Raw genomic sequence first — 23,608 nt, 5'->3', positions numbered from 1 at the left:
CATCCATCCATCAGTCCATCCACCCATCCCCCATTCATCAGTCCATCCATCCATCCACCCATCCCCCTTTTATCAGTCCATCCATCCATCAGTCCATCCCCCATTCATCAGTCCATCCATCCATCAGTCCATCCCCCATTCATCAGTCCATCCATCCACCCATCCCCCATTCATCAGTCCATCCATCCATCCATCCATCCACCCACCCATTCACCCATCCCCCATTCATCAGTCCATCCATCCATCCCTATCAGTCCATCCATCCACCCACCTATCCCCCATTCATCAGTCCATCCATCCATCCCTATCAGTCCATTCATCCATCCACCCACCTATCCCCCATTCATCAGTCCATCCATCCATCCATCAGTCCATCCATCCATCCATCCACCTATCCCCCATTCATCAGTCCATCCATCCATCCACCCATCCCCCATTCATCAGTCCATCCATCCACCCACCAATCCCCCATTCATCAGTCCATCCATCCACCCACCAATCCCCCATTCATCAGTCCATCCATCCATCCCTATCAGTCCATCCATCCATCAGTCCATCCCCCATTCATCAGTCCATCCATCCATCAGTCCATCCCCCATTCATCAGTCCATCCATCCATCCACCCATCCCCCATTCATCAGTCCATCCATCCATCCACCCATCCCCCATTCATCAGTCCATCCATCCATCCATCCATCCACCCACCCACCCATCCCCCATTCATCAGTCCATCCATCCATCCCTATCAGTCCATCCATCCACCCACCAATCCCCCATCCATCCATCCACCCACCTATCCCCCATTCATCAGTCCATCCATCCATCCCTATCAGTCCATCCATCCATCACCTATCCATTCATCCCCCATCACTCCATCACTCCATCCATCCATCCATCATCAGGATGTTTAATGAATCAAAAGCAGTATAAATCCAGTTAAATGTAATCAAGGAATATTTTCCACACTGTTTTTCAATTAATGAGCACAAGGCAGATTTGTGAGTGATGACGCAAATTAATGTGTTTATTAAAATTGTAATTTTATAATATAAAATATTGTAATAATCGTAACTTTTTTGTGACAGTAGTTTAAATCAGAGACACTATTAAAGCTTCAACGCTCTCAAGACTCACAAAACTCAACTAATGATATGGTTTTGGAAACTTTATGGCCAAATAAAAACTGCATAAAAGCATGGCATGTTCACACTCTGGGAAAAAAAGTTTCTTTTTTGTTTTACTTACAGCCCAAAAGCTGAAGTAACTTTTTAAATGTTGTCAATTGAAATACACCAGACCAATCATCCGGATAAATGCAGAATTTTTTTTTACAGTGCAATGTTGATTAAACTTATATAACCTGCAAAACTAAGCGTCTCCACATCTGACCCGTCTCACTCCACCACACCCTGGGCTTTGGCAGGGAGACAGCGGGAATTGAACACATCCCGTTTGGACGGCCCGTGTGTGACGAAAAACACACATGGCTTTGTGGGAAGGTCTGGATGTCATTATACTCCTACGTCTCCAAAGACTGTTTATTTCACGCTCTGTATCTCAGTGTTACTCTCTCTCTCTCTCTCTCTCTCTCTCTCTCTCTCTCTCTCTCTCTCTCTCTCTCTCTCTCTCTCTCTCGTAAATTAGTGTTTTACACACACACAAACACACACACACACACACACACCATCTGTACTGGGCAGTGATAGGACGACTCATGTACAGTAAAGTACAGCACATGAAGGAACGTAATGGAGGATCAGAAGCTGGAGCCGGATGCAGAAACTGCTCAGACTTATAGTCTTACAAATCTCAGTCAGTTCAGTCATAAAAACATAGATTGGTCTAATTTGATACCGAAAAGTAAGACTGAGATTACCCCTAACTAACTTATATAATATTTTATTTTTACTAATTATTATTTTAGTTTTACTTAACTAATATAATATTTTTATATTGTTATAATAAGGTAATAAAAATATAAAATAAATCTGTATAAATAAAGCTATACTTGAATCTTAATATTAATAAAATAAAATATCCAACTTTTATAATATTTGTATAATATAATGAAACAATATTTAACATATTGTATCATTATCAAAGATAAAAAACAATATATATATATATATATATATATATATATATATATATATATATATATATATATATATATATATAACATTTATCTGCCGTCTATATATTACTAGTAATATTTAATATCTAATATACATATATATCTAAATATTTACTAAATATATCAACAAATATTATATGTCAATAAATATACCTCACTGTAAAAAAAAATCCAGGTCTCCAACTGTAAATTTTCTAGTGACTGATCACATCTAAATTGCATCAATTCACAGAATTTCAATTCGGCCAACAGAACAATTTAGATGTAATCAGTCACTAGAAAATTTTCAATTAGAGACATTAAAAAAATAAAAAAATCCAGTGCTGTGTACTCTAATACTTTCAATCGTTTATTTTGCCTGTTTTTATTGTCTGCAGCCAAACTGCAAATGCTTCAGCAAAACTAATAAAAATTGTGTCGTGCCAAAAAAACACTCAAATATGAATAATGAGAATGAGTGTGTGTGTGTGTGTGTGTGTGTGTGTGTGTGTGTGTGTGTGAGAGAGAGAGAGAGATACACCTAGTAGTGATGCATGATGATGATGATGATGATGCAGTATTTTCAGGTAGGTATGGACTATCTGACGACTCATAACAGCGATGACTGAGATTATATTAAGATTTGACATCATTAAATGATTTGAAACGGTCTCATCTCGGCAGATCTCAGCACACACACAGACTACAGACTACAGCAGATTTCCTAACAACTAGAACTGAGGATTGGAGAGCACCAGACAGGACCATCAGCCAACAGGACGCTTCAATCACCAAACTCACCAGAGACGGCACTTCCTGTTTCAGTCAGCACGGGACTCTGGGAAATCATGAGATAATGGAGAGTCCGTTCCAGATGACCTCATGTTTTCCCAAAGCTCGTCTCATACGCCCGGCCAGAGCCAAACAGATGTGAAGAGCTCAAGTTCTGCACTTTATATTAATGCAGCATTTTCCTTTCAAAGAGCACAATGGTGTTACTTTAGAAAATATGCATTTATAGTGCCATTTAAATACAATAATATGACTAGGTCAGACCAAGCAGCAACCTCCTGCACTCTCTCTTGAAGCCGATACGGAAGTGACTTAAACTGCAGTTCATCCACTGGCCACTAGAGCGGCTCCAGAAGGAGCAGAATCTCATTGAGCTCATGTTAAAATCCCAACTTTACAGCAGAATAAAACATGTTTACAGTCTGAGACAAATTATGGTTTTGGTCTATACGGCTAATTTTGCCCTTCATGACGACTGTGAGGGGGTGAATGTTTTTATAACTCATTCATTTACGTTATATAAAGCCTTAAAGTTCTGCATAATTAAGGGCGTGGTTACAGGTGGATAGCCATTTATCTGCCATCTATAGTCATTACGTCACCTAAGCTCCGCCCACATCCCGCCTCTTTGCCCATTTTCTGTTATCTGGGAGTGGCTCGCGATGACTCGCTCACAAGATGGCGACGCCCAGCTCGACTCTACTTTAAGCTTTAGAAAGGCTCTAATCTGACGACTTTTTTCCAGTAACGAGTAATCTAAAGCGTTACTATATCCAAACCAGTAATCAGATTAAAGTAAATTATCTAAGTCACTGAGTTACTATTTTAGTCATTTTCCTTAGTAAACCATTTAAAAATATATTTTTGCTTTCTTCTTGCTTCTAGGGGAGAGTATTTTTTCAGGAAATATTTTTTAATTTCAACTTTAAATGTCAGGAGATACATTGTTGTCGTTACTGTTATAAATGCACTTCCAGTAAAGTGAGTGTTGGCTAAAACGGTCGTCATTTCTGTGTTGAGGCGGCGGCGGTGTCGGAAACTGCTGAATGTAACTGATAAAGTAACTTTTAAAATCAAGTAATCTGTAAAGTAACTAAATTACTTTTTAAAGGAGTAATCAGATTACTTTTTGCAATGACCCACAGAGAGAGAGCGAGCAAGCGAGCGAGAGCGAGATCTGTGTTATAGATCATCATATCGTGACCTTCAGAGATTTAACTTTGCGGCGTCCACCTCCGAACGCAGGCAGATTTAAGAGCTCTGGGTTTTACAGCCACAGACCGTCTTCAGAAATCAACAAGAACAACTAATAACTGCATTAATGTTACATGCTGCCTGTTCACCAGATCACACACCGCCCACACACACACACACAAGGTTCCAACATTTCTGAGATGTATGCATCTTTTCAGTGCAAATGTAATGATGTTTCTCCACATCTGTAATATCTCACTTATTTATTTTAGATGGTATTTAATAATAATGTTTATTTGTCCTGATAAAAGGGTAAGATCTCACTACAGACTCCCCCAAAACCAAATGATCTGAGAGAGAGAGAGAGAGAGAGAGAGAGAGAGAGAGAGAGAGAGAGAGAGAGAGAGAGAGAGAGAGAGAGAGAGAGAGAGAAAAATCATAAATGGATTCCAGTGTCTGTGTGGACAGCTGCATTCGATCTGCTCTCAATCTTTTATCACCGGTTTTATGAGATAAGAAATCTCTGAATGGTCACAGATGTCACTGGACGTGTGAGGAACACAAACATGTGACCAATCCCGTCACAGGTGGGCGGGGCTTCTCCACTGACTCTCTGTGATGTTTGATGCTGATTGGTAGAAGGCAGCGTCTGACTCTGAGATGGAGAACGAGAACATGGTGTGTGTGACATTAACAACACATTATTATCTGTTTGATAGCTCGATTTAAGGCTAATTTATGTGTCTGACGTATGAAACGCATCATCATTCTGATATATGGACTCACAGACGAGCCTGTATGATTCGCTCTTCCTCTTTTGGATCAGTTTCTGCTTCAATCATATTCGGCTGAATTAAACTCATATTTCCACTGTTTACTAGAGTTGAGCGAGTGGAGGCGGGGCTCATTTACATATTCATGAAGCAAGAGTGTCGGATAAAGAATTTATTGGTCACAGAAAAAAGGTTAATATGTCATTTTAATTATTAAAGATTAGTTTTAAGGGAAAAAATTATTGACTGTGCGGACATTAACATAAGTCAACATGAACTAACAACGAATATGCATTTATAAAACTTATCAAAAGATGGATTGGTTTATATTCGTTGAGATAACATGAACCAATGAATAGGTGTATTTCTGTTAAAGATTAATAAATACTGTAAAATATGTATAGCTCACTGTTAGCGAATGCATTCACTAACATGAACTAATACTGTAAAGTGTAACCAATTAAACTTTATAGATAAAAGTCACAGTTTTTTAGTATTTGTAAAGTCATCTATAGTTTCTCTATTCATGTCTCAACAAAAGTAGCATTGCCTCCATTGAAGTCTTGAGTTTTCCTCCGGGAACAAACACGTCACAATATTCCTCATTATAATAATTAATGCACATAATAAAGGGACGGGGCCTGGTTGAGTTAGTTAGTCATGTGTTGAAACTGCCAGTTATAGTAAGGGGCGGGACATTTCCCAAACACCAATCACAACACACTGCTATAGCCGACCAATCAGAGCGCACTGTGCTTTTCAGAAGGAGGAGCTTCATAGAGACAGGAACTAAACAGAGTTACTGACAGACCACCGAAGAGAGGAGCCGCAACAATGGAGCATATGAGGAAATAATGTGTTTTTTTAACATTCAATGTTCTAGAAGAGACCAGAAACAACATTGAAAGTTTGTTAAAAGCAATAATATGGTCCCATCACTATTGGCTAGCCTGATTGACTGACAGCTCTACAGTCGCAGCTACAGTTTAACCCTCGTCGCTTCAGACACTTTTCATCCCTCAGAAGCTCCAGGCTCAGGATTGAGATACTGACACTATAACGCTCAGGGGTTTGACCCACAACAGCACAGATGTTCAACCTTGAACGTAAGGCCGGCTGGGAGAACAGATCATGGAAAAACATCGGACAGATCAATAACTGGATGCTAGCCTGGAATGTGCAGCTGGAAACTGCCAGAGACGAATCAGCAGAAAGAAACGGACGCGTTTCATATAGTGCACATTTATCAGTGCTAAAAGGTTTTGATGATTAGCGTTTGCAAGAATCATTAATCAGGGTTCCTGATCCGAGTGACTAACAGAAGTCCTTCTGAATATGAAAATAAGTGATTTTTAGAGACAAACTAATTCACAGTTGTAGTTTCGATTCTTTTCCATTCGAGGAAAAAAAAGAAGAAAAAAAACATTCAGATTGGCATTTTTATCACCGAACCAAAATATATAATAAATAATCTCCTGATCAAAACACAGGCGAATAAGAAGCAGAAACAAGCGACAGAGGCATTGCTGGCGCACACGTAAATGATCATCAAACATTAAACGGCATATTAATCAGAACTGCCTAACGCCACTGAATGAAACCACGAAGAGGAAACGACTGTGGAGCTTTCGAGGTGTTGATGGACACGATCGACTCATTTGATCATCGCTCTGAATATTTATTCTTTTTATACTTGTTTTAGTTTGCCTTTGTTCTTATCTTTGGTTATTGTTATTCAATATGTTCATTTGAGTTAAATATGATGAGGGAAAACTGGGTTTGATGGAAATAGTAAGCAGTTGGGTTGTTTTAACCCAGCAATTTATTCAAATTTAACCCAACCACATGATTAAAACAACCCAATCGCTGGGTTAAATCAACCCAATTGCTGGGTTAGTCCATATTTGACCCAAGATTGGGTTAAAACAACCCAGCATTTTTTGATGAGTGAAAATGGGTTTAACAAGAAGTAATCAGGGAATAGTGATTGAAATGGATGTTATTAACGTGTTCGATAAAGAAATGAAGGAGAGGTGTTCTAATTAAGATGGTACATGTACACTCTCAAAAGTGCTGGGTTGTTTTAACCTAATGTTGGGTCAGATATGGACTTACCCAGCAATTGGGTTGTTTTAATCCTGCGGTTGGGTTAAATATTTGCTTAAGACAACCCAATCGTTGGGTTAAAACAGCCCAATTGCTGGGTTAGTCCATATTCGACCCAACATTGGGTTGGCTTTTACCCAGAATTTTTTAGTGTGTATGTAGACTGTTAACCAAAGGATGTTTTATTTTTATTTCAAACCACTATTGTGGATCGGACCATTTTATTTTTTACTTATCTTTACAACGGTTTTACTATTCTTGTTTTTAGTTTTTAATTTGTACACATGGTATTCTTTTTTAATTTTAATTACTTTCTATGTAAAGCACTTTGAATTGCCGTTGGGTATGAAATGTGCTATATAAATAAACTTGCCTTGAATCACATCCTGACGAAGACTTTCACATAGAAACACCATTTTCTCATCTTGTTGTTTTTATGAAACTTACCCAAATTAAAGTGTTGATCAAAAAGAATGCATGAAGCTGGAATAAAATGTAAAGCAGAGGCGTCACAGATTCAGCTAAATATTCTGAACGTTTGGCGGTGAAAGGGTTAATGGCTTCTAAAAGCTTTGAGATGGAGACGCTTCTCTAATCATCTCGTGATCCTGCAACACATCAGCCAACACACTTCAGAGGCAGAGAGAGTGAAGGTATCAAATAACCAAGAGGAGGAGAAGCAGGAGAAAAGAGGAGAAGGACTGCAGACCTCACCCAGTCCCTCAGGACCGTCCTCATTTCCTCTTCTTTGCTCCAACATCAGCCACGCCAACATACGATCATCTGATTCCTTCACTGATCTGAGGTAACGGCGCTGTCTGATTAATAGCTGTGGATATTTGGCTCGAGCTAAATCAGATGAAGAAGAATATTCAGGGAAATGACCCTAAATAAAGACGTGATCTAAGCTTGCACACAATGTTCTGACACTCCTTTATCAAAGGGCGTGTTCGCAACAAAACACTTCATGTTTGGATCTGTAATAATGCAACGCTCATTCCCTTTGATGGGCTCAAACCAGGCAGACAAACGGCGCTCGGCTTCTCTGCCTCCATTGGGTTAGTCGCTCTCAGACCCTAAAATAAGAGCGTAAATTAAATTCCAGGCGGCCCGAGGAGAAGCAGCTGTAGAAACACAGAAGATCTCAGCGGAGGGGGGGGGGTTTCAGGCATGTGCTCAGACACTTAAAACCCACATTAACTGATAAAATGTCATATGTGGATCTTCCAGTGATCATTTAGTTCTCTTAAACTCCACCCCTGTAGGCTCATCTGCATCAAAGACTTTAGACATACGAAGACGGTCCTCGCCTCGCCTCGTTTTGCCAGATTGAGGATGTGCTACAGGAACGAGTGCAAAGTTAATTTATCAGCATTGAGTATGCATACACTAAATTTAACTCAATTAAATTTAAAATGCAGGGTTAAAAACAACCCAGGTTGGGATGAAAATGGAGTGGTTGGACTGTTTTAGCCCAGCGGTCGGACTGTTTTAGCCCAGCGGTCGGACTGTTTTAGCCCAGCGGTCGGACTGTTTTAGCCCAGCGGTCGGACTGTTTTAGCCCTGCGGTCGGACTGTTTTAGCCCTGCGGTCGGACTGTTTTAGCCCAGCGGTCGGACTGTTTTAGCCCAGCGGTCGGACTGTTTTAGCCCAGCGGTCGGATTGTTTTAGCCCAGCGGTCGGACTGTTTTAGCCCAGCGGTCGGACTGTTTTAGCCCAGCGGTCGGACTGTTTTAGCCCAGCGGTCGGACTGTTTTAGCCCAGCGGTCGGACTGTTTTAGCCCAGCGGTCGGACTGTTTTAGCCCAGCGGTCGGACTGTTTTAGCCCAGAGGTTGGGCTGTTTTAGCCCAGCGGTTGGGCTGTTTTAGCCCAGCGGTTGGACTGTTTTAGCCCAGCGGTTGGACTGTTTTAGCCCAGAGGTTGGGCTGTTTTAGCCCAGCGGTTGGGCTGTTTTAGCCCAGCGGTTGGACTGTTTTAGCCCAGCGGTTGGACTGTTTTAGCCCAGCGGATGGATTGTTTTAGCCCAGCGGTTGGACTGTTTTAGCCCAGAGGTTGGGCTGTTTTAGCCCAGCGGTAGGGCTGTTTTAGCCCAGCGGTCGGACTGTTTTAGCCCAGCGGTCGGACTGTTTTAGCCCAGCGGTCGGACTGTTTTAGCCCAGCGGTCGGACTGTTTTAGCCCAGCGGTTGGGCTGTTTTAGCCCAGCGGTTGGGCTGTTTTAGCCCAGCGGTTGGACTGTTTTAGCCCAGCGGTTGGACTGTTTTAGCCCAGCGGTTGGACTGTTTTAGCCCAGCGGTTGGACTGTTTTAGCCCAGCGGTTGGACTGTTTTAGCCCAGCGGTTGGACTGTTTTAGCCCAGCGGTTGGACTGTTTTAGCTCAGCGGTTGGATTGTTTTAGCCCAGCGGTCGGATTGTTTTAGCCCAGAGGTTGGGCTGTTTTAGCCCAGAGGTTGGGCTGTTTTAGCCCAGCGGTTGGACTGTTTTAGCCCAGAGGTTGGGCTGTTTTAGCCCAGCGGTTGGACTGTTTTAGCCCAGCGGTTGGACTGTTTTAGCCCAGAGGTTGGGCTGTTTTAGCCCAGCGGTTGGGCTGTTTTAGCCCAGAGGTTGGGCTGTTTTAGCCCAGCGGTTGGGTTAAATGTTTGCCCAACATGCTGGGTAGTTTTATTTAACACAACTATTGTTTAAAAATTAACATATGGCTTGTTGTTTAACCCAACACACTTTGGGTTCATTTGAAGCAAGCAATGCAGTAATTTTTTAACAATAGTTGAGTTAAATAAAACATCAGGTCGGGCAAACATGTAACCCAATAAGACAACTGAGTCGCTGAGTTTCCATTTCCAACCCCACTTGGGCTTTTAACCCAGGATTTTTAGAGTGTGTGGTCTTTTTAGATGGATACCAAGGCTTTTTAAGGATGTGTAGAATCTGCGGTCCTTGAACCAGTTTGTTTTTCTGGCTTCAAAGTGGTGTTGAAATACTATTGGGTGCATTGGCAAAGTGGGCGGGGTCTCACAGACCAAAACAAAAACATTCTGATTCAGATTTTACATTTTAAAGTAGAATATCTGCCGGTAGTGTTTCCTAAATCTCTGCAAACATATTACGTTGTTTTTATGCTTTAGTACAGTTAAAAACATGACAGAGCTCCTCTAAAGGGAATAATTTGTCTGTATACACTTTTAAGAGCCTCGCCCATATCTCAACATCCAATCAAACACTGATACACAGAATAATAATCTGTTACACAACGTCACAATTCTAAAACTTTATATTTCTTCATTTTGACTACAAGAGCCCTGCACTTGGGTAGGTGAAATTATAATTATTTTAATTAAAAAGCTTCAAAATACACACATATCAGTGGCGATTTCTTTAAGACTGCAAGGGAAGCTCGGCTTCCCTTATAATGTCACAAAATTAATGGTCAAATATGTACTATTATATTAACATTGTATTGACTAAAAATGCGTTAGAAAACGTTCATCTCAAAGACGAGTTCGTTCAGAATCAGTTACATATAGCAGGTCGGCTGACTCGATTTCCTTCTCATACATTCCCGCAGCGTCACAGTGCATTTCCCTATTGAAGCCCAGCGTCCATTGACTTCAATGGGGCTGCTTTGAAAGGTTTTTTTCAGCGCTTCGAAACTAGACGGTCATTGGATAAACGCTGCGATTATGTCCCGCCCACGGACGCTCAGCGTCTCTGGGAGTGAATGGGGAGTGGGCTGGCCCGGACGCTGAGCTTCTGCGTGATGATTGGAGGGTCTGCATCTCCTTTTGACTGACAGCGATTCTGTACTATAAGGAATCACTGAAGCTATTCGCGCTCAGTCCCATCGCGGATTTCTCAAGTTCAGTCGAAATAAAAACTTCTGCAACCTATTTCTTTGATATTTGCTTGGCGAAATTGCTTGATTTTCATCATACATTTCACACAATTATACACCACATTCCTTGTTTCAGTTTTACAGAGTTTAATATCTTTTTAGATCGTTCATTCATTCACAGGGTAAAAGACCATTTTCTTGAAAAGGAACGTAGGGCAGAATTTACTTTTAAATAAATAAATAATTGGCCAAAAATGAGCTTCCCCTCTCTGACAGACCAGTAGCCGCCACTGACACATATGTATCAAAATCTACATCAAATGCCTGACTTTTAAAGTGCATTTTAATTTTTGAAGAATAATTGTTTTGATTGATTTTTTAAAAACGTTTTAGTAATTTGAGAAAATAAATATGTATCAAATGGCAAAAAAGGGAAAAAAATTGCATTTTAAATTTGAATTATATATATATATACACACACACATGCATATATACACATATATATTAAACCAAATCTATATTTAAATCTATATCAAAGTCTCAAATGGCTGAAATTCTTTTTTTAAATGCATTAAAACATTTTATGATTAACTTTTTGAATTTAATAGCTTGCAACACTTATAATGATTTAGATGAAACATTTAAAATTAAACTTTTCAATAATTTTAGAGCAAATAATTGTATCAAAATCTATAATGGCTAAAAAACTGCATTTTGGCTAAATTAATCTACAATGAATAATCTATAATTAAATCTATAATGGCTAAAAAAATGCATTTAATTTTTTTTATTTCAAATTAATAGCTTGCAACAATTATAATTATTTTGATGTAAAAATTTTTTACAGCAAATGCGCATATAATTTTATAATTGTTTTCTAGCCACATAACCCAGTCCTAACACATCTAGGCTCATTCTAGGGGCCACCAATGGGGACCATGTGTCCCTCACCTGTTGTCATGACAGCTGCTCCTCCTCAATTTTAACACACAGAACGTCTCTGACGGTAAAAATCGAGCCCCACCTGTCCTGTCCTGTCCCGCGATGTGAAATTATCTCACCCTCGTCCTCCAACAGGTATATAGGTTAATAAAAGAAGGATATTGTGTCGCTGCACGCATCGCTGCTCTTCAGTAGGAGCTCCATTTTGTTTGGGAAGTGTCGGAGGGAAACTGTGCTGTTGTTATTGGACAGCCGCACCAAAAGCCATTCGCATGATGGAAATATTGACAGGAGAGGGAGTTTTTACTGCACTCTCAGAAACAAAAAGGTACAAAAGCTGTCACTGGGACGGTACGTTTTCAAAAGGTACACTTTTGCGCCTAAAGGGTGCATAGTGGTATCTTAACGGTACACTGTAAAAAAGTTGGTTTAACTTTAAAAAGTAAGTAACCTGCTTGCCTTAAAATTGAGTTTATTGAAATTAAAAATTTGAGTTGATACAATGAAGAAAATTACTTTAATAAATAGAAACTCAAAATATTATTGTATCTGAACCACATAAAAAATGTGATAAATCATGAAAATAGCACAATTTGGCTGCGTCATCACAAATAAAACACACAATTACCCAATATACTTACAACATCTTTTAATAATATTTGAATAAAGGTTGTCGATTCTCAAAAATATTAATTGTATTAACTCAATTTTTTAATTTCAATGAACTCAAAATTAAGGCAACCAGGTAACTTATTTTTTAAATAAATTTTTACAGTGTGCATATTAGTGCATAGTGTAAATATTAGTACCTAAACTGAACAAAAGTGTACATTATAAAATAATGAGTAATCACCCCAGTGACAACTTTTGTACCTTTTTTTTTCCTGAGTGTGTGCTTACTTTGGATTCAAACGCAGCTCTTGCCATCACAGAAGTGCATGGATTTGATTAATGCACTCACACAAGAACACATGTTTAATGATAAGATCATATGCAATCGATCAAACTCAAACACACTGCAGGTCCAAGGGATGCAAATCAAGGCTGTATCAGAAACACACTCTTAAGTGAGCTCAGCTTATTGAACACAGGGTGAATTCAGGTTGGTTGGGACACTTTTGTCATTGAGATGATTAGGGAAAATGTCCCAATTAACCTGAATGCACTTTTACTGTGCATCCACTCTTGCATTGCACTGTGAACATGCCAATTAATCTGCGGTCTGACCTGAGAGAAAACCAGCCAAGAAAACGGACTGTAGAAGACAACGCCTACAATAACACTCATTGCAATGCATACTCATGTTGCATTATGAATGGCGGTCTAAAACATTGCATAAATCGACGCTTGCGCTCATGCACTTGTGTTGAGTGTCTTTAAAGGCAAACTGCAATGCTGGATGTAAAGCAAGCTGAGGGCGTCTTTATGAGCGAGTGGGCCTGTGCATAAAGCTGATGCATCAAGGGAAAAAAAACATTGCAGAGTGCATTTTCTGTGCCAAGATCTCGCTCGGAAAACCTGCCAAGAGCCCAACCAGAACCAAAGCTTTTACTAATAAAACTGACTCGATCCTACGCCAAAGCTTGAGAGAAACTATAAAAGGGAAAAGGGTAAATATTAATTAGAGAAGTGTGTCCTCCAATCACCAAAAAGCAACATGGTGCTGACTGAATCATCAAATGAAGAGCCATTTCACACCAGTGTGGAGAATGTTTCATGACTTCTTGAAATAGTTTCACACCAGATCTCATTCACACCAATAGCAAACGCATAAGACAAAAAATGTGCATGCTCGAAGCATATCTGAGAAAGAGGCAACACTGTCGAACATTAGGATGTTCTCTCCAATATACCGTTCAATGAAGTAATAAACCCCTTTATTTTTAGGAACGATATGCATAAAAACGGCTCCGATCAAAGGGTGCACAGACTCAAATGTGTCCAGGATAATAGAGATACCACTGTACAAAATTATTTAGAAAAAGTGTTACCTGGTTGCCTTAAAATTGAGTTCATTGAAATTAAAAATTTGAGTTAATACAATGAACATTTTTTTGAGATTTGACAAACTTTATTAAAATATTATTAACAGATTTTGTAAGCGTATTGGGTAATTGTGTGTTTTATTTGTGATGACGCAGCCAAATTGTTCTATTTTCATGATTTATCACATTTTTTATGTGGTTCAGATACAATAATATTTTGAGTTTCAACTCAAATTTTTAATTTCAATAAACTCAAAATTAAGGACACGCGTTACTTACATTTTTTAAGTTAAACCAACGAAACATGTTTACAGTGCAGGTGTGGCTCTAGTGTAAAAACACAGGGAATATGTGAGCAGGGTGCCCACGCTCCTGTTGAACAAAACCATCTGGAGCTGCTTTAAATTCCAGCGAATTTGCCAGTTTCAGGTCTTCTTTAGCACCTCTAAATCCCCTCCCACCATTAACCCACTGTCAGAATACACAATGCCCTCCTCGGGGAGACGGGATCACTATGGGGACTGCATGGCACGCTGCGTACAAAATGGCTGTTCGTGCATAAAACTTATGCCAAACTTTCCATTTTCTCTGCATGCGAACTTCTAGATTAAAAATGTTGGATTGCATGTGCAAAATAATCACTGCATCTGCACTGAGACTGGACAGCACTTGCAGAGTCATGTAATTAGGTCATGTGAATTTAAAACGCTTATGTTTTTGCAGGCTATTAAACACAGTTGCATCCCGGAATTTAATTCCAAATCGCGCATGCCGGACACATCACAAACACCTGCGGTGCGTTACACGCGTGCCATCATGACATCATGTCCGACTGTTTTTCTGTCTCATGGTTTGCATTAAGCGCGTAACCGCGACAACCACCGCGTGCGCTAATGTATTTTATTTACCGAGCGCGATTTATGCGCACTTCCCCGGAATAATCACGCAAAGGCCGCATTAGAGCTGCAGCATGACACGCTCGGGCCCTTATAAAACGCGATTATCTGAATCCTTCACATCTACAACCCCTGGAAATGTCTGGAATAGTGACGCGACACGACGCGACGCGACGCATGAAGTGTAAAAACACACACGGGAGGATATTAATAACCCGCTGCGGTTCTGTCACGCAACAGTATCGTGTTAAATGAGGATTTCTCTTTAGAGTACCGCAGTGGAGATGATGGGTCAACATCCATTTCAGGTCACCGAGAGAAACACAGCAGATTTCCACATCTATATCATTAGATTACGCGTTACCACATCACATCATTTCACTGATTAACACACAGAAGCTAACACACTGCCCATGTCGGTCGTGCAAATGGCTGTTTGCGTTTTGGATAAGGCAAAACTCCAGCCTGAAGATCTGACCACGCCTGTTTGCATCCATGTACCGTTATTCCTATGAGTCCCACTATTGGTTACGCACATAAACCAGCATCAATCCAGCTTTGTATATAAGATACAATACATCAAACAACGATTTAAACACACCATGGCCTCTAAATCTGGAACAGCGTTTAATACACCTTGATTTGTATCATTGACGCAAACTCCTCTCGTTTGGACTCCATCACCACCCACGTATACACGGGGAAAATCACTGTTATTATTGCGGCAAACGCGCTCTACGCGAGCGCATCTCAGCCTGTATCCCCAAATGAAACATCTGATGCTGAAATAAAGGGTTTGTTTGCACTTACCGATAAAAGAATGCGTGATAAACTTCACCGCGTTTGGAGTCCGCAGCGCGCAATGAGCGAGAGAGAGGCTGGACACACTGCGCTGGGAGTGACCGATGCGCACTGCCTCCCTCCCCGTCAGCTGCTGCACTGAAGCACGGGGCGGGGACTTTAACAAACCTACTACGCCCAGAAACAATGGCCTTCGCCATAGTAGCTGGGGAGACGTTTGATTTGTTTTAGCGAATCGATTCAGTGAGCCGACTCATTGGTTCTTTCCCCGCGTTGCACGTTCCGAATAAAGTCTAGCGGGCATGATGTCGACTTTTCTTTTGTTTCGAAACTGCGACCTTCATCACGTATGATTTGTTTCAGCGAATTGATTCAGTCGTTTTTAATGAACCGATTCATTTACTCGACTCCCACGTTGTTCACATGCTGACGAATGAGTCTTGCGTGTTCGCGACTTTTCTTCTCCAACAATCAATCAATCCACTTTTTACGATGACAATTGTGTCAAAGCAGCTTTACAGTGTTAAACAGGACAATATTGCAACAAAATTTGATTCGACTGTACAGTCGTTCTGGAGAAAACAGTGATGTTATCAGCTTATTCTAATTTATCATATAGCGACAATGTTGGCAGATCAGTATTATAGTTTAGAGTTAAATAAGATCTAATTAATACATTTTACTTGTATATTTATTTGAATAACTTAGATCATAATTTTAGTGTCCCCAAATGTGCTTGCTTTCAAAAACTTGAACCTTCATCATAGCATGGATAAGTATGATTCGTTTTAAGCAAATCAATTCAATCGTTTTAATGAACCGACTCACAGGTTCGACTCCCACGTTGCACGTTCAGATACGTAAACAAAGTCTATTGTGATAGCGACTCTTCTTTTGTTTTGAAATTGCGGCCTTCATTATAGTAGCCTGGAGAAGTGTGATTCGTTGTAGAGAAAAGATTCGAATGAATCGATTCAGTGTTTCAACTCCTGCATAAAGTCTAGCTTTTGTTTTGGTCGCAAATATTTAGTTGGATTCTGCAGTTTATTTCTGTTTTCGGCTGCTTTAATTACTTATGGCATCTCATCGAAAAATAGGCCTAAATGTTAAATGATGAATGATTCAATGGTTAAAAAAAACCTAGATCTTCGTTTGAATCGTCGCTCAAACGCGTTTGCTCGACGTCACACGTGTTGAGTTATTCATTTTTTGTAGTTATACACTATTGTTTATTATTATCTTTCTACCCCGATTGTGGCAAATGCTGTGTATGGTTTTAAATTGTCATATTGTACCCCCATAAATCTGTGTTAAACTGTGATTTACAAAAGCTTTACGAATTGGTTCAGAAGAATCGACTCAAAAGAACGACTGATTCGCTAATGCAATAACACCAGTAGGCTATGTGGATTTACAGTTTTGAGGCCAGACACCTGTGATACTTTGATATAATATTGAAATATGATGCGCAAAAACCTGTTTTTGCCGTCTAAATATATTTTTTGGAGCGCATGGGCAATTTTAAACACAATATTGCTTCTGTACATTCACCTTGCAAGTCACTGTTGTTAAAGTGGTCAGTTTAAATATGCGGATCGCTTTCTTTGTGTTTACATCTTCTCCAATCAGATGAAGAATATCCATGTACACACACACACACACACACACACACACACACACACACACACACACACACACACACACACACACACACACACACACACACACACACACACACACACAATTCAAAGAGAAGGCCTTTGATACACAAAGAACCAGATTGGACTTCCTGTTGTTGGGTGGGTCTGGAAATTGTCTGTCTAATTGTTGATCCACTGCTGCTCTGTCTTCATTGTGTTCGCATGTCATCCTGAGTATGGACTGGCCTAAACTTAATCTTAAATATTAAACATATACAGTCTGAACAATACAAGATAAGCTCATTTGATTACAGAGTTGATCCACTCGTCCCTCGGTTTGTGTGATCTGGCAGGTGTAAGGAGGAGGGTTATTAAATAAATTGTCACATATTCATTTTAGGCTTTAATTCAAGTAAACACTCAAGACACATTATCAACATCTGGAGATATAATGACATGATCTGAGCCTAAAGCAGTGGACAGGTGGACACACGAGCACAGAATGGGGACAGTTAGTCACAAAAACATGTCCAGGTCATATTTCACCACAAAAAGAAATAATATTTTTGCCGTACAAATTAAAGCCTGTTTTTAGAACCAAAATTGATGATAATTATGCATTGCGACATGCAGTACTTTCATAAAAATTAAGACATTTTTTGTTGCTTTAATTCCTTTCTCAATTCAAAAATGAATATGAACATTTTAAATTTTTAAGAAATATATAATTTTTTAAATATTAAAAATGTAATATTCTCAGTTAAAAAAATACTGCAATAGAACTACCACAACGTATACATTTTTTAAAATAATACAATAAATACTAATCTGTATTATTACAAATAATATATTAATTAAATATAAATATTATAACACTTTACAATGTCTCACTTGTTAACATTAGTTAATGCATAAACTAACAAAATATAAAATTAAAAGCTAATTCTAAATATTAATATATCTTATAATATATGAAAGACGTTTTGAACAATACTAGTTATAGCAGAGTGTAATTTTCTCTGTTTCTGGCAGGTGTAAGTTATAATAATATACACTCACCTAAAGGATTATTAGGAACACCTGTTCAATTTCTCTTTAATGCAATTATCTAATCAACCAATCACATGGCAGTTGCTTCAGTGCATTTAGGGCTGTGGTCCTGGTCAAGACAATCTCCTGAACTCCAAACTGAATGTCAGAATGGGAAAGAAAGGTGATTTAAGCCGTTTTGAGCGTGGCATGGTTGTTAGTGCCAGACGGGCCGGTCTGAGTATTTCACAATCTGCTCAGTTACTGGGATTTTCACACACAACCATTTCTAGGGTTTACAAAGAATGGTGTGAAAAGGGAAGAGCATCCAGTATGCAGCAGTCCTGTGGGAGAAAATGCCTTGTTGATGCTCGAGGTCAGAGGAGAATGGGCCGACTGATTCAAGCTGATAGAAGAGCAACTTTGACTGAAATAACCACTCGTTACAACCGAGGTATGCAGCAAAGCATTTGTGAAGCCACAGCACGCACAACCTTGAGGCGGATGGGCTACAACAGCAGAAGACCCCACCGGGTACCACTCATCTCCACTACAAATAGGAAAAAGAGGCGACAATTAGCACAAGACTGGATAAATGTTGCCTGGTCTGATGAGTCTCGAGTTCTGTTGAGACATTCAGATGGTAGAGTCAGAATTTGGCGTAAACAGAATGAGAACATGGATCCATCATGCCTTGTTACCACTGTGCAGGGTGGTGGTGGTGGTGTAATGGTGTGGGGGATGTTTTCTTGGCACACTTTAGGCCCCTTAGTGCCAATTGGGCATCGTTTAAATGCCACGGCCTACCTGAGCATTGTTTCTGACCATGTCCATCCCTTTATAACCAACATGTACCCATCCTCTGATGGCTACTTCCAGCAGGATAATGCACCATGTCACAAAGCTCCAATCATTTAAAATTGAACATGACAATGAGTTGACTGTACTAAAATGGCCGCCACAGTCACCAGATCTCAACCCAATAGAGCATCTTTGGGATGTGGTGGAACGGGAGCTTCGTGCCCTGGATGTGCATCCCACAAATCTCCATCAACTGCAAGATGCTCTCCTATCAATATGGGCCAACATTTCTAAAGAATGCTTTCAGCGGCTTGTTGAATCAATGCCACGGAGAATTAAGGCAGTTCTGAAGCGAAGGGGGTCAAACACAGTATTAGTGTGGTGCTCCTAATAATCCTTTAGGTGAGTGTATTATTACAAATAAATAATATTTGTTACAATTAGTTTTACATTTCTGTAATGAGAATTTGGGGTAAATATGCTTTATGAAAATCTTAGTTCTTTATGCAAAATGTGTTTTATCTTGATTTCTTGGTGAAATATGCTCTGGACTGGCCCTGAGTGTATGCTGCTGTCCCGCCCGAAGCTCAGGGATTCCCCTCCTCCGTCTCTGGGGTCCTGCTGGTGGGACGGGCCTGTTTTCTCCACATCTGCTGAGAGGAAAGCCAGGCCAGCTGAGAGCAGGTCAACAGGTTTGCAAACGCGACCCCTCTGCGCTCTGGAATGTTTCCCCCGCCGAGAGACGGAGAGAAGGGGGAACATTTTTAAAGGAACAGTTCACCCAAACAGTATTGCTGTACAATATTCACTAGGGTTTGGACCAGGGGAGTAACCACCGTGGGATTTGAAGGGGAAATGGCGAGAATATGACGCAGATCCGCCGTTCAAATACATGAAGAAGAGGAGGAGCAAGACCTACACGGAAGACAATAACTTGGCGGATAAAGTCATTATTTAGATTTTTTTTGGCGCACAAAAACTATTCTCGTCGCTTGGTAAAATTATTGTGCAGCCGCTGTAGTGAGATGGGCTGTGTGTCGATGTGTTTAGGGCCTTTATGGGTCTTGTGAGTGGGAATATACTGAATGCCAATGGAGGCCTATCTGAAGCCTTTCTCAGCTTTACACTAAAATATCTTCATTTGTGTTCTGAAGATGAACGAAGGTTTTACGGGTGTCCAACGACATGAGGGTGAGTAATTTGGGTGAACTAACCCTTTAATAAATGTATATATTATATATCGTAGATGTTCTTCTGTTTTAAATGTAAAGCACCTTGGTCCTCCTTTTGGTTGTTGGAAGGTGCAATACAAATAAAGTTTGATTGATTGATTGATATTTCTTAAATGGATAGTTCACCCAAAAATGAGCCTGTGATGTTTATCTGCTGACCATCCAACATGTAGGTGTGTTTGTTTCTTCAGTAGAACACAAATTAAGATTTTTAACCCCAACCGTTGCTGTGTGTCGGTCATATCAGTGGTGTAACTTTGTTTTAAAAAGTGGTTGGGACAGTCTGTAGTTTTTAAGATGGCAGTCTTAATTGTTGTTAAGATGGCAGACAGACTGTAGGCTGTTCTAACAGTGCTCTTCAAAGGTCAATCAAATCAAAGAAGGCGTGGCTTAATGTTCACTGAAGACGAGAGTGAATTCCAATGTGACACTTTTAGTTTTTACAGTTAAAGAGTGTGTGCGTGATGAGATATAAGTAGATAAACGTTTAATATTTTACATCTGTTTTTACGATAGATACGTTTAACGACACGCAGACAATGATGTAAACTACTCAACTTTTTTAAAATGTAATTTCCAAGCGGCAACCTCCCCCAGTTTTTGTTGAAGCCGATACGTAAGTAATGTAAACAGCAGTTCCTCGACTGGCCACTAGAGCGGCTCCAGAAGGAGCAGAATCTCATTGAGCTCATGTTAAAATGCCCAACTTTACAGCAGAATAAAACATGTTTACAGCCTGGGACAGATTATGGTTTTGGTCTATACGGCTAATTTTGCCCTTCATGACGACTGTGAAGGGGGTACATTTTTTTATAACTCATTCGTTTACGTTATATAAAGCCTTAAAGTTCTGCATAATTAAGGGCGTGGTTACTTTGAGTGACAGGTGGATTGCTGTATGTCTGCTGTCTGTTAGTCATTGCGTCACCTAAGCTCCGCCCACATCCCGCCTCTTTGCCCATTTTCTAGGCGACGCCCATCTCGTCTCTACTCAACGGCTCATCAGAATCCTATGGCTGACGTTTTCGACTCTACGTCCATATTTTATTATAGTCAATAGTAAATTCGCCATTTTGAATTTAAAAAAAATAATAATTTAAATGTCATAAAGTGACGAGACAACACTTTTTACATTTTTGACCAATTAGACACGAGTGAATGCGTTCATATTTTAAAATAAAATATTATTTGCAAAGAGGTTAAAATGGATTACTTGATAATTATATAGGCTATATTTAGATATCAAACATCTTTTACTGTTCCTATTTCTTCATTTCCTTAAATCCTTTTTAATCCTTTAATTATCTAATTTCTTTAAAGGATTAGTTCACTTCAAAACGAACAAGTCCTGATCATTTCCTCACCCCATCTCATCAAGACGTTCATGTGTTTCTTTCTTTAAAAGAAGTTTTTTGAGGAAAACATTCCAGGATTTTTCTCCTCATGATGGACTTCAATGGGAACCAACGGCTGAAGGTCCAAATCAATGAGGAAGAGCTTCAGAGACTCTGATGATCCCAGAGGAATAGAGTCTGATCCAGACTAACCATCAGACATTTTATTTAAAAAAATAAACATTTATACACTTTTTAACCTGAATTGCTCATCTTGCGCCGCTCTATGACACACCCTGGATCGTGTAATCACGTCGGAAAGGTGAGCACAAACGTCCTTTAGCAATAAAAGGTTAAACGACGATGCCGGACAAGTTTGAAATTGGAGATGGACTTTTTTCTGTATTAGTCTTCACACCAGCGCTTGGGGCGGTACTTCTGCCAACGTCACGTGACCTTTCCAACAGGATAGAGACAGAGCGAATTTAGGCCACGCCCACACCGGGGGGGAAACAATCCAACACTCTCCATTGACTTTGCATTGCGTGAAGTGGTCGCCTTGTCTTTTTTATCTTATAATAAAAAACAGAACAATGTCTGAAAGCTGATATGTGACAAGGTGTGCAGCAAACAGGCAAAAAAACATAAAGTTTTTATAAGCTGTCGACCCAAAAAACGAGCGTTTAAGGAGACAAAAGGGGATACAGGCAATAAGACGTGAAGCTTCAGCAGGAGGAATGGGTCAATTTTGGGATCCTGACACTCAGTATGTCTACATGTGCAGTAAACATTTAGTCAAATATCCAAATGTCAGTTTTATATATTATATTTCCTGTCTCTGATGACGTTCCCCTCCAGTGTGCGTAGTTCTCGCTGTAATATAGCATCTCGCGCTCTGTCTCTATTGCATGTATGTACTTTTATGTCTTTAAGCGCTCGTTTTTTGGGTCAACAAAAACCTGGGGTCTGGGTTTTTTAGCTTGTTTTCTGTACATCTTGTCACATATCAGACATTGTTTTAGACATTGTTAGTTTTTTGTAATAAGTCTGAAATGACAAGGAGGCCGCCTCACACAATTCAAAGTCAATGGAGACGGTTGGTTTGTTTCCCCCCGGTGGGCGTGGCTTTCAGATTATGACTCGTGTCGCTCTGTCTCTATTGAGGTCCTCCAGAAGGTTCAAGGGGTCCCCAGAAAATTTCAGGGAATAAAAAGACATTTATTTAGAAATGTTTCATTTTCTAAATGTTTCTCTCCTTTCTTGCCATAAACATACTTTCCAGAATAGTATATGTTTGTCTTGTACCTTTTATAGTGAGTTTTCTCCCTTTATCTCACTCACTGAATTCTTAACGCAGTATGAAAGCTTGTTTACATGCATTTATTGCGAAAGTTACTCATACAAATAATTTTCAATTGAAAATGTTCTTCAGGTTTATACATCCAACATTAAATATAGCCAGTTTAAGTTTGGAAACAATATGTTGTATTTATAATGTCACACTTACTGTGACTGAGAGATAAAAAAATATAGAGATAGATTTTAGAAAGGGGGTCCCTCATAAAGGTTCATCTTCATTGGGGGTCCTTGGCATCATAAACCAATCAATGGCCGTCGCAGAGCAAGATGAGCAATTTAGGTTAAAAAGTGTATAAATGTTTATTTTTTTAAAATAAAATGTCTGATGGTTTGTCTGGATCAGACTCTATTCCTCTGGGATCATCAGAGTCTCTGAAGCTCTTCCTCATTGATTTGGACCTTCAGCCGTTGGTTCCCATTGAAGTCCATCATGAGGAGAGAAATCCTGGAATGTTTTCCTCAAAACACTTCATTTCTTTTCCACTGAAGAAAGAAACACATGAACCTCTTGATGAGATGGGGTGAGGAGATGATCAGAAACTAATCCTTTAAACAAAAACACAAACCTTTGGTCCCGCTCAAGGTTACAGCCCTGGTTTGGACCAACAAGAGTGTGAGTAAATGGCATCAGATCCTTTATTTTTAGGGTGAACTGTTCCTTTAAAATGAGACAAATGAATAAACGCAGATGTTCGAATTCAGTTCAAGGCCAGCCAAGAGTCACTTCAGACTCACGGTGTGTACAGCTGTGAAAGTTACCACACTCCAAAAATATTCAGA

At 39.8% G+C, this 23,608-nt stretch overlaps 2 protein-coding genes across 4 annotated transcripts in view; both read right to left on the bottom strand.

Moving 5' to 3' along the window:
- Positions 1–15,580, bottom strand: part of sptbn1 (spectrin, beta, non-erythrocytic 1) — a 154,725-nt gene extending 139,145 nt beyond the window's left edge. The window contains exon 1 of one of the 2 annotated variants that reach the window (XM_067431371.1): positions 15,443–15,580. The gene's annotated coding sequence lies outside the window, so the exon portion shown is untranslated. The remainder of the gene's footprint in view (positions 1–15,442) is intronic. The other variant, XM_067431372.1, reaches the window with a different exon arrangement.
- A 1,883-nt stretch (positions 15,581–17,463) lies between these two features.
- Positions 17,464–23,608, bottom strand: part of LOC137058905 (uncharacterized protein C2orf73 homolog) — a 12,844-nt gene continuing 6,699 nt past the window's right edge. For both annotated transcript variants that reach the window (XM_067432411.1, XM_067432412.1), the window contains exon 5: positions 17,464–19,621. The gene's annotated coding sequence lies outside the window, so the exon portion shown is untranslated. The remainder of the gene's footprint in view (positions 19,622–23,608) is intronic.

The sequence above is a fragment of the Pseudorasbora parva genome, chromosome 22 (assembly GCF_024679245.1).
Source record: "Pseudorasbora parva isolate DD20220531a chromosome 22, ASM2467924v1, whole genome shotgun sequence".
In the NCBI taxonomy this organism is placed as follows: Eukaryota; Metazoa; Chordata; class Actinopteri; order Cypriniformes; family Gobionidae; genus Pseudorasbora; species Pseudorasbora parva.
Note: the sequence above shows the minus strand (reverse complement) of the source record. Positions and strands in the feature narration are given on the sequence as shown.